At 39.6% G+C, this 12,248-nt stretch overlaps 1 protein-coding gene across 1 annotated transcript in view; it reads left to right on the forward strand.

The window, feature by feature from the left end:
* Positions 1 to 12,248, forward strand: part of pawr (PRKC, apoptosis, WT1, regulator) — a 68,132-nt gene that overhangs the window by 32,839 nt on the left and 23,045 nt on the right. The window lies entirely within an intron of this gene.

A 12,248-nucleotide genomic window follows, 5' to 3' on the forward strand; every position in this document is an offset into this window, starting at 1 on the left:
AAAAACTCAGTTGTTGATTTGTTATTTTTTCTTTTCTTTTAAACGTTTTTGTTTTTCTTTCCTTTTTTGACAGAAAATAAGAACAGTGTGCTCTCCGTTTCGCCGCGCAACAGTTTGCTCGCTTGTTGCTTCACACATGTTTTTTGACATGCAAGCATTAGCTGATTCTGGTGCATAATGCGATAATTGGTGTAATCAAAAGCACTGCATTCTCACACCAGCTGCAGGAAATAATTTGTGTTCCGCCCTGTATGAAAATAGTTTCAGTTTATAAAAAGACATCAAATCACACAGAACTTAAAAAATGTAAAGTATAACACATGTCCAGGGCTTATTTCCATTGTGGTCCTTAGCAAAGAGTGACATCATGCTGCTAACTCAACCAACACAATCATAACCAATATCTTCAACTAAAAATTAACAAATTATGGTGTTCATACTATAAACGCATACTTGCATAATGTAGACAGAAGCTCAGTGAGTTCAAACCTCAATGTCACGATTTGTTATACGGAGATTAGCAATTCTGGGTAATTGGGAACTGGCTCCAACTAAGAACCTGACACAATATGCAACGTGGCTACACACCCAACATATTCAGAAATTGAAATGACCTAGTTTCACTGGAACAACCAGATTGAGTCACTGTCATGAGAGAGATTCTGTCACATTAATTTCCTCACATCAGAATTAGTAAAAACAATTAACTGTTTGACTACCAGTACTGATTCGGCTAAACCCAAAAGAAAGAAGATAGAGAATTGTTATCAAAACTTGGCTAAGCAGTAATGATGAATAAATGTGCAGCAGAGAGCCATGTAACAGGACACCTTTCTTTGGAATAGAAATGCAGTAAATCAGGAAGCAATTATGCCTGTTGTTATTCACCCTATTAAGACAATCACGTACAAATGCTTAACCTAAATTTAACTGGCTATAATTGGTTTAATCTTGTTCTTCTTGTTTTTGGTTTGTTCGTGAAGGTGTGTCACTTGTTTATATATTATATCTATTTTATACAAACCTGTTTGTGTCTGAGATAGGGATAGAGCAAACCTTTGAAAAGTGTGTACTTGGCCCATGTCGAGCCATTCTTTATTTAAAAGAGATTATCTGAATACTGGAATATGCAGTGTAATTACGCAGGAACATTATCATTCCAGGTTTAAAACCAAACGCTGACGCCTTCTTGCCACCATAGTTCTAAAACATCCTGAGCCCTAAACATGATTGTGGATAGGATTGTAGTGTATAGGATAAGGTAGGTTATTTTTGCTTGTAAAAAAAAAACAAAAAAAAAATACAGTTTGGCCACTTTCTACATTTTGGAGGATGTTGGGCAGTAGTATCATCAAGCAATCTGACAATGTGTGAAAGTCATTTGCACTGTGGTTACTGCTGCCACTTTTGTAGCTTCCTGGATGCCGTGGACCTGGCTCTACTCCTGCCCAGCATGTCTGTGGTTCTTTTGATAGGTCTATGAAACCTGAATAGTCCCAGAGTTGTTGGAGCTCTGAATGAGCGCGAGCCGTCAGCCAAGAAAACCCAGCATCTGCAGCCAAGAAACACGATGGCCTAGCAGAAAGGCAGCGAGCACTGAATGGCACTTGGCTCTCTGACTCTCTCCTTCTCATTAGATAAACCCAAATTTCTGCTCCTCAACTGTCAGAGCTCCACAATGGTCCAAGACATCTCTTCTCTTTGTGAGGTGTCCATCGTGAGAAGGGTCTGCTGACACAATGCCTCCCTGTATAAGTGCTGGGCTTGTTTCTCTGTCAAATGGACCGGTTCAGTCCATGCCAGATTGCAAGGTAGCCCAGGGCCAACACACTAAAGAGGCTTTGTGGGTAGAATAGTAGAATGGTCTGGGATACCAGATGTTAAACAACTGATTTGGCACCACGCGGTGGGCCAGGGTAAGGATGGGATGTTACACGTGAGGAGATACCAGACATTCTAAGAAGTACATTTATGGAGAATCTGAGGCTGCCAGCCACAGTTTGGGATCAGGGGTCACAGTGTAGTCTGCTGATAAAATGCCCATGAGATAAGCAGTTATTAACTCTGACGTACAAGATCTCCTTCCTATCCATCTGTCTCAAGGTCAAACATGCATAAAGTCAGATGTACAGTTCACGCACTCAAGTGACTACTCTGTTGGTGCTCATACAGAATTCAAAATGGTGACTGAGGCTACCAGTTATCAGATCAGATTTCCCAGATATGTAAATACTAATATATATTTTGTAAATCAGTTTTAATGTTATTAAATGTTTAATTTATGTACCCATGTACCCAAAAGTTGCTAGTTTTGTGCTGCAAAAAGACACTGAAAACCTTAGTTTACAGTAAAAAAATCCTTGCAAAAAAACGGTCTGTATTAACTCCATCTGCTGATGAAGACCATGAGATAGAAGCTGTGTCTCAATTTGGACATTTCCGTTAGTACACACATGCGTAGTTTGTACATTATACAACAGGGGTAATGTTGTCTCAAATTGACTATAGATGTGGTGGACTCACCGGAAATGACAATCGCAGCGTTCGACCACTCCTGCTGCTGGTTCTTCTTCTTCTTTAATGGCAAATTCTAACTGGGCAGATCATTATTGCCATCGTTTGGCCACAATTATCACGGCCTGTTTGCTAACTAGACTTCAATTTTATTAAAAGTGAATAAAAATGACCATACTTCTACTTTTACGATCACATCCGTTGCAGCATCCTCTCCCACCATTGTCACAAGTTTAAAGATATGTTTGTGGTACGTCTGCTTCTGCTACGTAGCCAAGTTGGCAAACGTTGAGGGTGAGAAGTGTCCAGTGTTCCGCTCTCAGTTTTTTGACCGTTATGAATGTACCATCCGGGTATTGCTTGGCTTTGAACTTACAACAATAGTTGTCAGTGTGAATGCACTTTTGCACTCAAAACAAGAAGTTTAAGAATGGACGGGGGGAAATTGAGACACAGCAACAGTTTAAAGCACACATAAAAGCTAGTATGCGAACCTTGACTTGATATTTTTTACTTTGTCAAACTATATTTCAAGATTGGAAACTTCTCGATCCCATGCAAGAAAATCAAAGATTTTTAATATTCAATATTAACAGATTAGCGCATACATTTCTTATACAAATTTTCTTTGTGTGTGGATGCTACCTCTGTGCCTCCTGGATTTTCATTGTCCTTTCTCCTCAATGTATGATTGTTTTTTTTTTTGCTGCTTGTGTGGTTTTCTAAATCTGTTTGGAAGAGAAAAGGGTTAGTTGGCGTGTTTTTTTTCTGCCATGAGTGCTACTAAAAACATGTATAGTAAAAGTGTTGGAACACTACCTCTGTACAGCAGCATGGTAGGACTGGTGAGTTTATGCTTTGTGCCACGCTGTGCAAAAAACATTAGGACAGGAAGGAAGAAGTGCGCATGCCAGCATCAGGGAGAAAACAAGATTAGGGGTTAGACAAAACATAGGTCCACTTCCCCCTGCAGCCTCTGTACGGCACACAGCAGGCAACCTGTTATTACTGCTGGTTTGTAGGAACAGGATTCATTACCAGGACACAGGACTCAGGAGAGGCTGCCTGGATAAACACTCTTACAGCCATTACCACCAGTCTGCCCCCGCCATCTCTATCTGGCTTGAGTTACAGTCATCCTGGTCTGTGGTCGGTACACAGATGTTAAAACTATCTTACCTCTTTCACGACGGCCCAAAGCTCTTGTCCTAACTAAGGGAGAAAGCAGCTATTACTCAATGTCATGTATTAAGAGGATGACTGTCAGTATGGGCAGGATGGCTGAACATTTGTTTTACTCTGCAGATAACCATAGTCATCAGATTTCCATATAAATGCTGTTTTATATTCACTAACCTAACAATTTATTCAAACCTCTTAAGCTTTTTATTTTCCTCTTAAATGTCCCCTTAATTTAGAAGCATCAGTATCTCTCAGTAAGGGCCAGGTTTTGGCTCAGTTTCTACAAATTATGTATTCACATTTTCAGTATTTGTACTATTCCAGGCAGCCATTGATTTACATTCATTACTGTACAGTTTGAAATTCAATTGGCAGAATCATAATGAACATCACGTTACATTATAGCTGTATGTTAATGCAGTTTTAAGTGGACATCATTTAAAAAGTCTGCACTAGGTTACATCATAATGATAACTTTGACAAAGTGAATGCAGACTTGAGGTTCACTGTGATGGATTTCACAACTAAGGTTTCAACCATCGGCTGAAAGGCTTTTGTACTACGCTTAAGACACAGAAACAAGTAGATATCTGGAACAGCAAATTTCTATAACACAGTTAATTGCAAACTTGCTAGCTGTAAAGTGTATGTGATTTGTAGTTAATGTGCTGAACATGAAAAAGGCCTGGTATGGTCCTTTTTTAAGAGTATGACAGTATGGTATACATCATTCAGAAACACTGTATTGAATCTACGGGATTCTCGCTGAAGGATTTTGTGGCAGCACTTTTACATCTAACTGATTATAAATATGTATATATATGCATAATTTTATACAAAATTCAGCCTGACACAAAAAATTTATCCACAATTGTCTTAGTCCTCTACCTCTTTGCTGGTCAGTGACATGGACCAATCAATGTCAGTTTGTGTACAGTCTTTTGGCTGATCAAACACAAGAGAAAACAAACAGGTGACCTACTAATGGGGCTTTAACTACACGCTGCATCTCCTCCATTGAGAAACAAGTCAGCAGTGTTTATGAAGAGGAGGCTAGAGCAAATACACAAAAACCTTTCCAGCACAACAGGGCAGGAGAGTTCAGCCTGCTTTCTATTTCCTGGTATGACAGTGTTTATACCTGGAGGAAATGGAACACAAAACACAATAAAAGGAATTGGTCGTCACCTTTTTATGAACCAAAAGGAAATGTGTCAGACTTGCATGCACTCAAACACTGGTAAATTTACCTTTATCTTTATTTTGTAGATTTTTACCTCATTTAGGTGCCATGGATGCATAACCAACATTTAGGTACATGTAGCACATGACATGTTTTAAATCCGTAATTCTGGAAGGAATAAAGTGGATGGGTTTTTATCTTGAGAGGCAGAAATGGCATTTGAGAAGCACAACAGATTTGGCATTTTCTCTGCAGTTATGTGAAACAAATCCGTTATACATAAATTAAACCACTAGCTAAATATTTATCAGGGATCCAAGGCAAAGCCATATAATTACACAATTCTCCATGATCTTGAATAATTTCATGGCATTAAACAAATTTAGTTATTGTCATCCATTAGCAACTTTTTACAGTTTTACACTGCCTGTCATGTAACCCTTCATTTTTCCATTTGACTCATTAAGTGTTGCTTACCTGCAACTCTTAATTTCACCTGCCTTCAATAAGCACGTCAGAACTCATTCACAGCTGGATACTGGTTTGAATTGATAATGATTGTTTTGCACCTCAGGTTGACAGGCAAAGCAATGCTGTTTTTCAGATTGATATAGTGATTCACTGGATTAATATTCAGATGGGTACAGTGCCGTGCCTGTGGTGTTTATAGAAGCTTGGTAAACTACCATTACTCCTAAAGCCTTTCAGTTTGTCCACGCAAAGGGGTCACAGTCTCAAGACTATTACAGTCTGCTGATGGTCACAGGCACAGCATGGGGCTGCAGTGATCCTGTTTAAAGCAGGGAAAGGGGTTATTTAAGGTCTTCCTCTGGCTGTGTACACACTTCGCTGTGTTGTAATCCATGTTAAAGAGCTCTCTTTGTCAAACAGCTTGCAGTATGGCTGTTACTGTTCTTTCCTCTCTACTCAAGTAGTCAGAAATATGTCGAAAATGCTACTACATGTTGCATACAGTTATATACAGTAACAGTAAAAAAACAAACAAAAAGGGCACAAGCTTCACGTTGCGGGGCAACAGGGAGCAAAAACTGAACAACGCGCGTTGACGTGTATTTGTTGGAAATTCATGCCTTTCAAGCATCAACGAAAGATAGCACAGTGGATCGGTATTCTCGAGCTCCACCAGAAACTACACCTCTGCGCAGCATAAATTCGGCAATAGTTAATCACAAAGTTCTATGGGCTCCTTTGGGCCCTGGGCACGTGCCCGGTGGTAATTAATCCCTACAGAGGGCATTTGACCACATTTCCTCACACAAAGTTGCACCTAGAGGGCACTGCTTAACAATTTTTCCATTGGAAAGGCGCCCATTAGGGCACATCACATTTCCTCACACGTTGGGGCACCCTAGAGGGCACATTGTCTTGTTTTATTTACCATGAGTCCACCACTGCAGAGACATCTCTACTGCAAACCTTCTGCTCACTGTAATTGTTGCTTTCTGACACACTAATGGGAATTATGTAAAAACTGTGTTTTTCTATAATGTGTAATATATTGAAAGCACAGTATGACCTTATCATGTATGAAACATCTGTCTTTTGTTGCTGTGGTGCTATCATTGGCTGCTATCCAGCTGTAAACTGTAAATCAGAGATGCGGGACCGCCAATAACCCCCTGCGTCAAGTATAAACACAGTTTTAGAGCCTAACTGATATTGGATTTTTGAGGCCAATAATCATATCAGTACTTAAGTAAAATAAAAAATGGAGCCAGATTCTGCAACTGCAAATGGCTGCAGCTTTCTGCGTTGCAACTTCCTTTTGCATATATGCCAACATAAATGCGGACACCGATCTCAGCCTGACATCGGCCTGGTATCGGTCAGCTCTAGTTTCAGACTTCTTGCCAGACCAGACTTCTCTGAGCAGGGGACTGAGCAAGGGCCTTGTGGTTTTCTGTGGAGGTCTGCGGTGTTGGAGTGTAAATTCCCATTTATACAGAGTGAACCCCCCCACAAGTTGCTAAAACTCCTCTGTCCTCTCAACCCTTCGCGCACACACACACACCCTCAACCAGACTCTTTACAAATCTGTTCCAACCTACTGTGGAGGTTATAGACCAGAGAACAAGTTTGGCAAACTTAAAGTGCTACAAGGGCTGTTTCCCACAGATGTATCAAAGACAGTCCAAGATCTCTAGCCAGCCCTGCTGAGTCCGACTGGCCTCCCCTCAGTCCTTTGGCTCTGTCTGACACATCCAGAGGAATGCTGATGCTGCTATCTCTGGGTCAACAATCACAGTCGGACCCCTGTTTGTCAGAATACTCCTTTAATTTTGAGGTCTGGGTGAGTGCTGATTAAAATATTATAGTATCAATTGGAGTGAAAATTGGGGTAAAGCCGACTTCAAGCTCAAAGCCAAAAAAGTGCAAGGCTTTCACTTGATAAACACACAGTCTTAAAGAAAGAATCCCGGGGCTTTGTGGCCAGTACAAGCTTTGATTCTTGAGAATGTCTTGTACGCTGTTTGACTCGACTCTGTCCCCAAACAACCCTCTGACAAAAAAACCCCTGTTGTGCATTTTTGGGATTCGAATCACATGAAAAGGCAGATTTTGGAAAGAGTGAATTAAGCTAGACAGGGTATTGATAATGGTGATAAATCTTAAATGCAGTGGTGTTAAATCTTGAAAATGTACAGCTTTAGTTTTTGCTGAGAAATGGGTTTTATTCTGTTTAATGCCTTTTATGTTTTTCTTCCTTTTGTTACTCCTCTTCCTTGGTTCTGTGTTGATCTGTGTAACATAAGTATGCTGCTTTTTTGGCCTGAACTCAACATCTGGTTAAAAAAAAAAGTTTGTCCAAGAAAAGTACAGCACACTCTTCCTTTTTTCATTCTAAAATAAAAAGGGTGCAGGCATTGATTACCTACCACTTCTAAACCTTTTGCACAGACATACCAGTAACTCTTGATCATAGACTGTGTGGACATGAAGATATTTGGATGAGAGGCTGGAGCTAGCTAGTTTGGTTAAGTTCCTGATTGGTCTTTTATGCAATTTCAAATAAAGAATACTATCATATGAATAAATTTAATATTTATTCATGTTTGTGGCGCAGATCAGTGAAGGTCCAGTCACACCTTTTTGATGCTGTCAAATGATGTCTAACTCTGGCTCAGAGTTGGCGTACCTCTGCTGGACCTAACACTGACCTTGGCAGTCTGTAGTGTTACATTAATCAGCCAGCAACTCTCTGCCCAACCTGTGCTGTTGTCTGAGCTGACTTGCAGTCCTGGTTAAAAGACATTGGGCATCAGTGTGCCAGCGTCCCTCTTCTCTAATAGATCATCTTAATGAAGTCACTGTGCTGTGGCGAGTGGCATGTGATTAATACACACAAGTCATTAAGCCTGCTGTATAAGAGTGTGCCACCGGCGGAGGTGGCCTTTGCTTGTTTAGAGATAAATCTGAGGACTAAGTGGACAGGGCACTGGCAGGGTGACAAGGCAGCATGGATGTTCATATTGGATCTTAACTGGGTTCTCTTAGAAGAAGAGGGGGTATTTGGGTTTGGGCTGATAAATAAACCAAATTGACAAGCCTTAAATGTACTCTGTAATCTCAGTTTTAAATATATACATTTAAAATAAACACCAGCTACAGCTAATGATGTTTGAACAAACCAACCAGTCAGCCTACTATTTTTAGCTGGTCAGACTACAATGATTCCAAATATAAGTAAGCTATCATGAAAGACATTTTAGATCATATTCCTGTCCTATTTTGGTTTATGATACATTTTAAGAGAGGGTTTATTAAATATTTACAGACTGCTGTCTCACATCTACTCAAGTCAAGTCAATAAGTGGATTTTGTTTCTAATCAAATAAAATTTCAATATGACTGTGCCAAAAGATGAAACTTTTTATTTAGTGTTGAACCCAGAATAGAAGGTTTTTATGAATGCTGGTTAGAAGCCTACTGTTTTCTGTGGAGTCAGTTTGAAAGGTTATCTGGTGTTAAACAATTGTAAAGTATGTATACAATAAGGGAGGGAGTAACAAGCGAGTTTTTATTTAATTGCAGATGTCACAAATCAGATATTTAAAAATGCATGTGCTAGAAGGAAAACCTAAGAGAGGCTTAGCCATCACAATGTGTGAAAGATATATGTAGATAAGGTAAGACCCCTATTTCTTATTCAAAATTGACCTCTGCTTGTAACTTTCTGCTTTATTGCTAAATGAACTCCATCATTGCTATCAAGAACTGTATGTTCTCTCTTACTACTGTGTCATAGCTTATTTTATAGTGAAGAAGTTCTTATGGAGCATCACCTCTTACTTAATACATCTTTAGAGCTCATTATTTCACGTCTGTGTGAGATGTTCCTGTTCACGTAAAAGAAATTGCACGTAAACCATCTGCTAAATTCTTCTATACAATCCACCCCTGAGTCGACTTGCTGCGGAACATTTGGGTGTCAGAATTTGGCAGTCCATCGTTTCTTACCTCTTTTATATACTCTAATGCTGCAGGTCTACTGGCACACAATGTTCTCAGCTCACTCAAGATAACCATGAGGCACCATCACTTTGACAGTCACATAAAAGGAAAATTCCATTGTAGAGAACTAAAGCACACTGCCTGCTGTTCTGCAGACAAAGAATCAGATGCATTCAGATATTGGCAGCCAGGGGAAGAGCTTTAGAATAGACGACTGATCGTTTTCCTCCCCAAAGAGAGAGTTTCCAACCACAACAGACATTCCAACAGACCGTGAAGCTCTGCTCCAGATGTAGCTTCTTTAATTCTTCATGTGAAAAGTGACGGACGTGGGTAGTGAGGCTGGAGCAGACCAGGATACTTGTTTTACTTGTCTTGCTAAAGTAAACAATCCTGTGAGGCCGTTGGTCCTGCTGTAAACAGGAAGCAGAAGCTGGAAATCTCTCTGCTTTTTTCAGTTTAACCCCAATAATGTTTTTTTTTTATCTCTTTTGCTCGGCACATATCCTCATCACACGAATCAATGTTGGTAAAGTTATTTTATAACAACTTTTGGCTGTTTTTTTTTTACAGGATTTACCTTAATTATAGCTCATTAGGGGGCAGTTAATCATAAATATGTGATTCTAAAATATTGAATTGTTTTGTATATTTTTAATTAACCCATGTGCTTCCATCAGACATAATCAGTTGCATCTTGTGAGCATTCATCCAGCTAACCAAAATTGATTAAGATTGACAGTAGAATACTTTAAAATGACTATTTTAGGTGAAAAAAGCCAGACGTGATAGCACTTTTTTCCAGATTGATGTTAAGATGAAAGTGTGATTCACATTTATCTCCGTCATACTGGTGCAAAATCATGATATTTTTCAATAAAACAATGTGTCCAGTCAGAATATCTGAATCTGTTAAAATCAACCATAAATCATATTAAAGAACGGTACTTTTTCTTATCTTACAACACTATTTGTGTTTTGTTTTTTGAAAAGAAGAGAAAATTATCCCAAATATTTATTGCTTAAATTTATTAAATGTGAACACGTTGTTAAGTTCTAACATGTGTCAAAGCATCACTCATTTATCCTTCCACAACTTCCCTCCCAAGGTAAGAAATTGGCCAGAAAAATAAACAGATTTATTTTTATGGTGTCGAGAGCAAAAACATCCCTTATATGGTTCCACACAGATCCCCCTTTTCCCTTTTTATTTGGAATAGAAGAAATGCAAAGTAATTTGGAATACTGGAGGGCAAAACGGGCTGCATCTCTATCCAAAATAAACTTTGAGATTCCCAATTCCACATTTCAGGCAACTGTGTGCATAGCAAAGTGGTTAGTCACTGCACAATTCATTATGTGTTGACACAGACAGACTTCTGTTTAATATCTTTGTCTATCTATGTTTTTTTTTTTACTCCAAAACCTCTGTACTTCAATTCCCACATATTGTTACATCTTAATATTGAAATGATGCTGTGTCAGGTTGGCAACTAAATATTTCTTGTGTAGGCTTGTGTGGGTGTGCACATAGATGGATGTAATTAAAGTTTCCTAAGAACCCCACAAACTATGGAAATCCAAACCTCTCTGACATAAATAAGGTAGTATTTATTGCAGGGCTTGTTCACATTATTGTGTCTTCTCCTGTGTACATGCATATTAGAGACAGAGAGAGGACTGGTGAGCACAGAGTTGTATCAGGAGAGAGAGAGGGCTGGCATTAGACTGTAAGAGTCAAAAAGAAAAGGGGCTGGCGTTTTCCCCAAGGACAACTGATAAACCGTTTGGCAGGAAAGGCCTTGCAAATGACCGCATTCCTTGTTAACCTTGTAAGGCTATTTTTACCACGAAAAGGGCCTTTTGAGCGGGTACCTTTTGTTTGCCCTGCAGCGTGAAGCAGGAAAGACTGGTTTGCATTGTGGCCCTCCTGGGAGTTTGGCCCCGATATCTGTCTCTCGTCACGATCCAACCATCCATCCTAATGCCGAGCTCTGTTTTAAGCAATGCATCTTCACCTCTTAGACAGATGAACCCGTTAACTCCACCGCACAGTTCACTGTAAAGTATTGCAAATAGGAAGCTGAGGCTGTGCACATATTTCATGATAAAGCTAAGATTGAAATGAGTTAAGTTGATGGTTTTCCCAGGCAATGTGCATTATCTCTGCCTAAATAATGAAAGCAATCCCCCCCCTGATTCCTCTGTCAAAGGGATGTTTGCTCTCTGTATGTTTGTACATGTCTTTTATTGTGTTTTCAAGGGACATTCCACTGGTCAGAAATCCCCTCTGACTGTCCCCAGGAGGTGAAAGGCCCTCGAACAGACTGTCTTCCTGTTGCCTTGCTCGACTCCATCTAGTGTGTGGTAGTGTTCGAGCTGCAGCTCCTCAGGGATTCCTGGAAGTGAATGTGATCACGTCTTAAGAGGATTAAGAGGAGACCTTAGGCGTGTTGAGGCAGAGGTCAACAACGCTGTTATGGTGGGAATGACCTCGCCTGTCACCACACATCTGTCAGAGCGTTAACATGTACTGAAGTGACCCAGTTTACTGTTGGCTCTCTGTAGGGACCTGATTTCTTTACATCATGTAAATGGGGAAACCTGATTTCTTTAAAATCATAGTAAGGGATTAGAGAAACCTGATTAGAACAGCAAGGTTTCTGTCAGAGAAAAGTGATTCCTTGGCCATGTTAAAGGGTTACTAACGATTTTCTCACAATACTCACAGCCATGCATCTTTGTATCCAAAATAATAAAATCATAACGAAGACTGAAACTGGCGGTCTATAAAAAATAACAATAAATAAACACTTATATACTTTTATATACTTTTATAAAAATTGTCCTACTGGGCTCTCATGTGCTTATGAATGGTTTGCTGTTGATTAATGAA

This window comes from Micropterus salmoides, unplaced genomic scaffold, assembly GCF_014851395.1.
Source record: "Micropterus salmoides isolate LMB-PRFRI ecotype aquatic unplaced genomic scaffold, ASM1485139v1 Ms_hic_scaffold_23, whole genome shotgun sequence".
In the NCBI taxonomy this organism is placed as follows: domain Eukaryota; kingdom Metazoa; phylum Chordata; class Actinopteri; order Centrarchiformes; family Centrarchidae; genus Micropterus; species Micropterus salmoides.